The sequence below is a fragment of the Cibotium barometz genome, chromosome 35 (genome assembly GCF_041138505.1).
Source record: "Cibotium barometz isolate CiBa-2024 chromosome 35, ASM4113850v1, whole genome shotgun sequence".
Taxonomy (NCBI): domain Eukaryota; kingdom Viridiplantae; phylum Streptophyta; class Polypodiopsida; order Cyatheales; family Cibotiaceae; genus Cibotium; species Cibotium barometz.
Genome location: NC_141080.1, coordinates 45,889,188 through 45,897,546, shown reverse-complemented (window position 1 = coordinate 45,897,546; position 8,359 = coordinate 45,889,188).

Here is an 8,359-nt window from a genome sequence, read left to right as displayed (position 1 = left end):
TGAAAAGTGCTAGGCATGCATGCTTTGCTAGCCTCTAAGCACATGATAATTGTGTGTGCATTGAATGCTCCTCTTGAAAGATAAAATGGTATACTAGGAAGCTGGTTGTCACTTTACTAGAGTTGATTTGATGGAATAGATGTGATATGTGTTAAGCATATTATCTTGATGAGCTCTCTTTAATTAGATGCTTAATTATATTAATTATAATTAATTATATTAATTATCTTGATGAGTTCTCTTTAATTAGATAATTAATTATATTAATTATCAAATTATGAAATTTTTTATTTGCTTTGATTCTCCTTAGATCCTAGAGTTTAAAGTTCTTCAACCTAAAGCTAAGTTTTGGAGTGATTCTTGGTGCATTCTATTTTTAATTCGCTTTGATTCTCCTTAGATCCCTACATTTCAAAGTTCTTCAACCTAAAGCTAAATTTTGGAGCTAAATTTTGGAGTGATTCTTTGAGCATTCTTTTGGAGGCCCCAAAAGGCTATATACCTTGTCAAGGTGGATAGCCTTAAAGACCTCTATGCATTGATGACCTTAGGATATTTTTATTGTTTTTAAAAATAGTTTTGATAGAGAGACCAATAGAGTTACTATCGATTTGACATCATGATAAACTACAACTTGCAAATCTTAGAGGTGAATACCTCTTCTAGATATTCTTAAGTAGGCGTTTGTTTTATAGTGATGCCTACTTAACAAGGAATATATAGGAATATATACTAGCAAAGCCATGTGACTCTTTATCCAATGATCATCTCATCTTGAGCTAATGGGAGTTAAAAGCTTTAAGCCTTGGCATGAAATAAAGCACAAGCATCCTATCCTCTAGGGGAATCACCCTCCCATGTAAAAGCTTACCCTCTTAAAGTGTTGAAGATTTTTTATTATGGTCTTTAAGTGAGCAAGGCTAATACTTACAGATAATTGGAACGATTATTTCCATTTAGCCATAGTTAAAAATGGTGTATAAAGTGAGAAAAAGATCTTCTAAAATTCAAACATAAGTGTGTGGTACAAAAGAGCTTAAATGCTTATGTGCATATTTTGTCTATATGTTATAGACAATGTGATCATGGAGGTAGCCTCTCATGATGTGATGAACATAATCTCTTTCAACCACTATATATACTAGTTGGGAACGTGTGCTTTGCACGTCTTTTGAGGCTTCCAAAATCAAATGCTACCCAAACCTCCTCCTCCCCTTCCCAAACCTCCAAATTCTTGCCACGTGGCAGCTTTGTGAAACTCTTCCTTAAGATAATATAGAGATGTGAGCCTCATCACAAATTGTCAATCATCATATGATACCAATCTCAGTCTCCACCATGATGAGGCATCAAGAGGCAATGGTTGAATATTGGTAGCCTTGATTCGGTTTATTTCTTGGTCATATGGCACATCCTCTCTTTTTTGTGCTGCGAAAAACTTGCAAAGAAAGAAAGATGAATGACCACAGTAACATATTTCACATAAGTGTAAGCATTACATATTTCAAGTGTAAGAAATACATGAAGTCCTTAAAAAAGAAAATCCAATGACCATCAATAACATATTTCATATAAGTGTAAGAATTACATATTTCAAGTGTAAGAAATACATGGTCCTTAAAAAAGAAAATCCAATGACCATCAATAACATATTTCATATAAGTGTAAGAATTACATGAAGTCCTCATGTAATCATTACATGAAGTTCTCATGTAATGATACACATAACACATGTCCTCCTATGACATAGCCATTAGTGGTCAATTTCCTCTACAATGAAGTAACATCATTGACCATGAATCTCATGATATATAAGGTATTCCTAAAACATCATACTTGATAATTTATTTTTTTGCATGCTATGTACCTTTCCTAGGATTTATATATGTGCTAAATCATATTCTCGTTTATTATTAGAATATATAGATCATCTAGGATCTCTTTATAAAATCAATATCCACTTAGTAAATGCATATAGCTTGCTTCAGAGAAGATAATGGGCATTGCAACCTATGAACTAAATGAGAATATGTGCATATGTAAATGCACCTGCAAGTACCAACTTCCAACTATTATCTTAATAGACTTCAATTACTAGCATGGTATTGTTTAAAGTGCCAGGCTCCTCAAGGAAAACATATATATTAACGTGGACTCACAAAAGTAAGTGAATAGGCATGAGTGCATGTGTGTGCTTGCTTTTACATGCACATTTACATAGATGTATGTGAGCATGCATCCATGCATGTGTGTGTGCCTACTTTTGCATGCACATTTACATAGATGTATATGAGCATGCACGTGCACATGTGCATGTGTGCATCCATGCATGTGTGTGTGCTTGTGGCATGAATGCATGCATGTGTGTAGGGCATGGTTTATGTGTGCCCATGTGTGTGTGTGTGTGCACGCATGTGCACATGTACATGTGCATGTGTACGTGTTTGTGCATGTGTATGTGTGTGTTTGTGTGTCTACATGTGCGTATGTGTGCATGTGTGTATGTGTGTATGTGTGCATGTGGATGTGTATGCACATGTATGTGTGTATGTGTGTACGGATGCACGCGCACGCACGTATGTGTGTGTGAAAGAGAGAGACAACACGTGTGTGAGAGAGAGAAAGAGAGTGTGTGTGTGTGCATGTGTGTGTGTGTGTGTGTGTGTGTGTGTGTGTGAGAGAGAGAGAGAGAGAGAGAGAGAGAGAGAGAAAGATATATTAATGTCTCCTAAAGGCCGAAATGGCCCATGAGACCAAAACAAGGTACAACTGATGATGATGATGTCTCATCATAACAACTCTGAAAGAAAGAATGAAAATAGTAACATCCTAAGAGAGCTAAGAGCTGAAAGCTGAACCGCTGAATCGTCACAGTAAACTCCTTCGATGGCGGGCAATGATGGCTCGAACCTGCCGATGGTGAGGGAGTCGTGGACGCGATCCTCGTGGTCGTGGGCGTCTTGCTCTACAGATGGCAATGCGTCTCGCTCTACACACACACACACACACACATAAAGTGTGTGTGTGTGTGTGTGTGTGTGAAGGAGAGAGAGAGTGTGTGTGTGCGTCAAAGCCTTCTACTATACAAAATTGTAGTGTTTTCCTATCATAGAACTAAAATAATATTTGGATTTTGAAATTTAGTTTATTGTAAAAGGGAATTTATTAAATAACTATAATATGCTAACATGTTTCTCTATCTAGTGTGTTTGTATGTGCACGTGTGTGTGTGCATGTGTGGTGTTAAAGCCTCCTACTACTTGGATGTTTCTGTGTGTCAAACTCCTACTCTACAGTTTTGTAGTGTTTTTCTATCATAGAAGTACAATTAATTTTAATTTTAAATTTTGGTTTATTCTAATTTATTCAATAAGTATAGTATGCTAACAAGTTTCTCTATCTAAATCCAAGTTATTATTTTCAAAAGGAATCAATGGAGTGGATAGCTAGATTGTTATCACTCACAATCAAATAAACACTTGCGAATGAACAAAGATAATAATATCTTATATAAGGATAATTCGATTATAAGGATTTAGCTTACATATGAACAATGTAGCTCGCACACAACTAGCAAGATAGAAACAACACTTACATACATATACAAACATATAGGAGGTGAAATAGAAGCAAATATGTAAAGGAGGTGGAACACTTAGAAGTCAAGATAAGCACATGTGTCACTCTCAAGATAAGTACACACATGAAATGATGAAGTGAAAAAGATATGATTGCCATGTAGGTGGGAAATGCAAAGTCAACAAATTAGCCATGTATGACAATACAAACCTTTGTTTTAATATGTGATACTATTGTCAGGGTTACAACCTTTAATTTATTAAAAAAATCCAACTATAAAGGATAAAATCAACAAGTCATCATAAATATTTGAATGATCTTCCTTGATGATAATTATTCCAAGAATTTTTCTTATTCCTTTGATTTTGAACCCATGCCTCTCTACCAGTACTTAATCTTGCACTCCACCACTAATCCATATAGTGTATGACCACATTCATGATGGTAAAATAATTATTGGGCTCTAGGGGTCCTCGACTTTAGGGATCTAGACAATAGTGTTACTAGATCAAGATGGGAAAAATCCTGAGCAACAAAGAGTTATGCTTCATACAAATTCCAAGGATCACATACATGAGCAATATGCTTATTATTGCTCAACCAATAGGCCCTTATGGTCCTTAGCCTTACCATGTCATAGTTTATGTATGGTCTTTATAAGATTGCCATATGGATGAGGTGGGTTTGGATGAAAGTTTTTGATTGATTATGTGGTATAGGGTTTTTTGCGTGAATGTGTGAAATGGTAGGATTAGTGATGGAGGTGGGTGACCTTTATTCAAGAATTTTTTTCCATGCTTCACTATTGCATGGACTCAAAAACATTCGGTATAGGTCATTCTCGCACTTAAGAAAAAAACTTTATTATTACAACAATGAGCAAGGTGTTGGAACATCTTTTTTTCTTGGTGCTTAATAATTTGTCCCCATCACTTTCTCATGTAAGATAGGTAGGCGGGTGGCTTTGCGCTCATCATCATAATAATGATGTCGAGGCATGGTTCCATGTGAGGGTTTGGAGGTGGAGTGATGTGTAAAGTAGTGGGAGCTTGGTCTTTTTCATGTGGGATGGTGATGATGAGGAGTTGGGTCGTGAGGGTGTATATCGAGGCGGAGATATCAATGGGAAAAAAGGCGATTGAAAATGTGATTGTGACACATTTTAACTCCCATCTCTAAGAAAGACCTATGAAAGAAAGTCATGTGGCCCTAGTCATGTGGCCCTAGTCATGTGATGTCCTATATTTCCATGTCCCCTAGTAAGATGATGTTCCCTATGAAAATCAAAGAGCTCAACCTAGCTACTCACGGAGTCCCCCAAGAGGAGGATCTCCCCTTTCTCAAGTAAGATTATGTTCCCTATCAAAATCAAATAGTTCAACCTAGCTACTCCCCATTTGTGCATTATGGGAGTCTCCTAAGAGGAGGATGTCCCCTAGCCTAGAAAACTTTGGGATGTCCACATATAGTGCCAAACATGGTGATTTTACATTTAACATAGAGATCTAAACTCAGTTGAACATCTCAAATTAAAAGTAGAATAATATTATGTGTAAGAACTGATCCCTTGTTGGCAAGCATAACCACATCTACATAAATATTACCTAGCCTCCTCATCTCTCTTGATGACTAGTGTAAGTATTGTGCAAAATGTGGTGTGAATAGAGCTACAACTCCCCCTAATACACATGCTCTAGTCTCCCCCTTTGTATGTCAACTCCCAAACATAGTGGTAAGCTCCTCTACGGACTCTAGCATTTTTCAATCTAGAAGACAACATTTTTTCTTTCGCCATAGTGTTCTACTAATCACTTTGTAGGTTAACATGGTTTTACTCGCTCGACCTACCTAAGATTCTTTACCATCTTACCTACTCGAACAGGCACCTATATTTTATAAGAAGACACTCGAACGGGCACCTATATTTTGTAAGGCGGCACTTGAATATATGAAGCGGCCTTGCCATGAGCTTAATGTCAGATAGGGAAAGTAAAAACTTTGTGTACATACTTGCTTAAGACTAGTGGGACAAGGTTTTCACGATTGGACGGTACCAAAATCATATCCTTGTTCATGCTAATTGTATACCAATGGTGGAACTTTCTCGCCTTGAGCTAAAAAGACCACCTATCTATGTGGCCATAGCCTTGGTTTGGCACCGAGGCTTATCACGACATTTCATCTTGGGAGACATGGGCCTCACTAGGCCACCCACCCCTCACACCATCTGCAACTACTATCATTATGGTAAACAATTCCAAACAATTCCCACTCCATGACCATCAATTCTTTTAAAGCATAATTTTACATAAGAACTAAACCCGTGTCTTGAAATTTTATGTGACCCTCGTAGGTATACAACAAAAGAGAGCATTATCCTCAGGAGGGGATGGATTACTGCCATTGATTGTGTACTCACTTGGAAAAAAAGAACTGTATTTTTTTAGCTTTCACATGGAATGTGGTACCATACCCTTGGACGAGGACACCCCTAACCTATCAACATCCTAATTCTTATCTTTTAAATTCAGGCCATCACCTTAAGTAACCCCTAACACCCGACACTCGTCTCATCTCTCCACGTGGTCGACTACCCCCTCAAACCATTATAGAGATCCAAGACCTCTCTCGCAAAGACGATGATATGAAACCCCCCCCTCCCCCCCCCCCCCCCCCCCTAAACGACAAACCAAAGAACCCTTCAGGGAAGTCACCAACAAGAAGGAAGAGTACCTTGCCTAGCCAAGGGATGTATGACACCCAAGAAAAGACATGGCATCTAGAAGCTTGTCCATGAGTGGAGATCTGCCAAGCCGGAGCCCATAACAAAAGAGTTTATCCACAACCCAAACCATGCTCTCAATGCTAGAAACTCAAGGATTCTAGCATGGAAACCCTGCACCCCAATCCTCAAAGTTAAAAAGCGGTGTTTTCAAACCCCAATTTGAGCCTTGTGTGGTTGACATTCTGTTCCTAACCAGGATGTTAGAAGCACAAGGCTTCTGACAAATGAAACCCTTATATTTGGGTTTCGAAGGCAAGAAAACATGCAGCACATGCCTCTACAACCATGTCATCAAAAGCTAAACCAAAGATGGAGTGGAGACCTAAAGCCATGCCTTTTACGCCATCCTCAAAGTTTTAGCAAGATTGGAGAGCAACACTAGTCACCTCGACTCATGCGCTGACACCACCAGATGTGGATACCAAGCAACAAGAGGCAATACCATCCCCATGTGTAGTGACCTTACTTTCCAAATCATGTCATGGAGTCTTCGGCTCCATGCACACAAACATAGATCTTCACACAAGAGATTAGTTAGGTAGAGATGCCCACAAGGTCAAAGAAATGATGCATGTCCAAGGTCGCCATTGTCCAGCAATCCATAAATTCATTCCCAAGTCTTCAACACCGACATCACTACGCTTCAAGCAAGAGGACTGATTAGCCACCAACACTTCAAAAAGGGGCTCAAGAATCACCTAACTCCATCCCGCCATGTCTAGCAAGTTGTTATAACCAAACCCAATCTGGCAGCAAGAGCCTACATGGTCTAACCCACATCGCTCGATAGCCACTCCGACAAGAGCCTACACGATGACCCACCATCACTTGGACACCCATACCAAGTGAATGCCATACAAATTGCCTTAATTCTTCCATCACCTTGCCTTATTTGTAGTCGTCTTATCAGGGAGTCTCGTTACACATCAACACTCAAATCTCCTATCCCAAACCATGTGTAAGTGTCAAAGAAAACAATGTGTTGGAAGTTTCATCGGAAGGAGCTTCTACACGGGCAAACCTTAAGCCCAAATCCCATGCATGACGGTGCCAACAATATACATATAGGCTTTAGCCCAAAGCTATGTGCAATGGCACCTACAATATACACACAAGGTCTGCATTTAGTAGACACATCTAGTAGGAATAGGCACCGACCATCTTAAACACTTGCACTAAGCCTCATTGTTGTGATAGTCATCCCCAGGTACATCTTTAGATAGAGGGACCATGCCAAGTGTAAACCTAGACCATGGTACGACCCATCTCTTGCACCCTCCTCAAGTCAACAAGAACCTCATGGAACCTCTTCTTCAACCACACCAAGAATTGATCCAAATTGCCTCCATTTCATGTGCTCAATAACGATAAATGAACCAAGCAAGAGAGGTCTCACCCAACTCCATTGAATCTATGGGCACAATCGACTACCACACATTTGCATCTCATGACCTTGACTCCCGAAGAAAAGGGATGTAGGGTAAATGTTAAGGAAAGCATTAAAGAGAGTCAAAGACAGCAGTTGAGTGGGATAAACCTTCAAGATTGGAGTACAAACACGCCTTCATCTTTTCGCCCATGCACGTCAACTTTATGTTTCACTAGGAGTGTACCATCCTAATGAGTAATGAGAAGCCCATTTCTTATCAAAGACCTAGTTATCTAAAGGAAGGCATGGGAGCGCTTGCTGGTATTTTTTAAAAAGACAAAGCCAAGGAAATGCATCATTAGTAGGAATCACAAATCACGGTAGTGGTGCAAGGCGATATATTATGATGATGTTGTGACACTATGATGTGTTACTTAGTGATACGTAATTTTGATTGTTTGGAGTCATTAATCTAAGGAATCGAAGGGCAGGTTAGAGGGGAATTGGAATCAAAGGGCAGATTATAGGGGAATTGGCTAACTTATGTACCAAAGAGCAATTAAATTTAACCAATCAACCTCTTCCAAGTTCGTAATATTTTTATATAAAATGCAATCTATCTATAC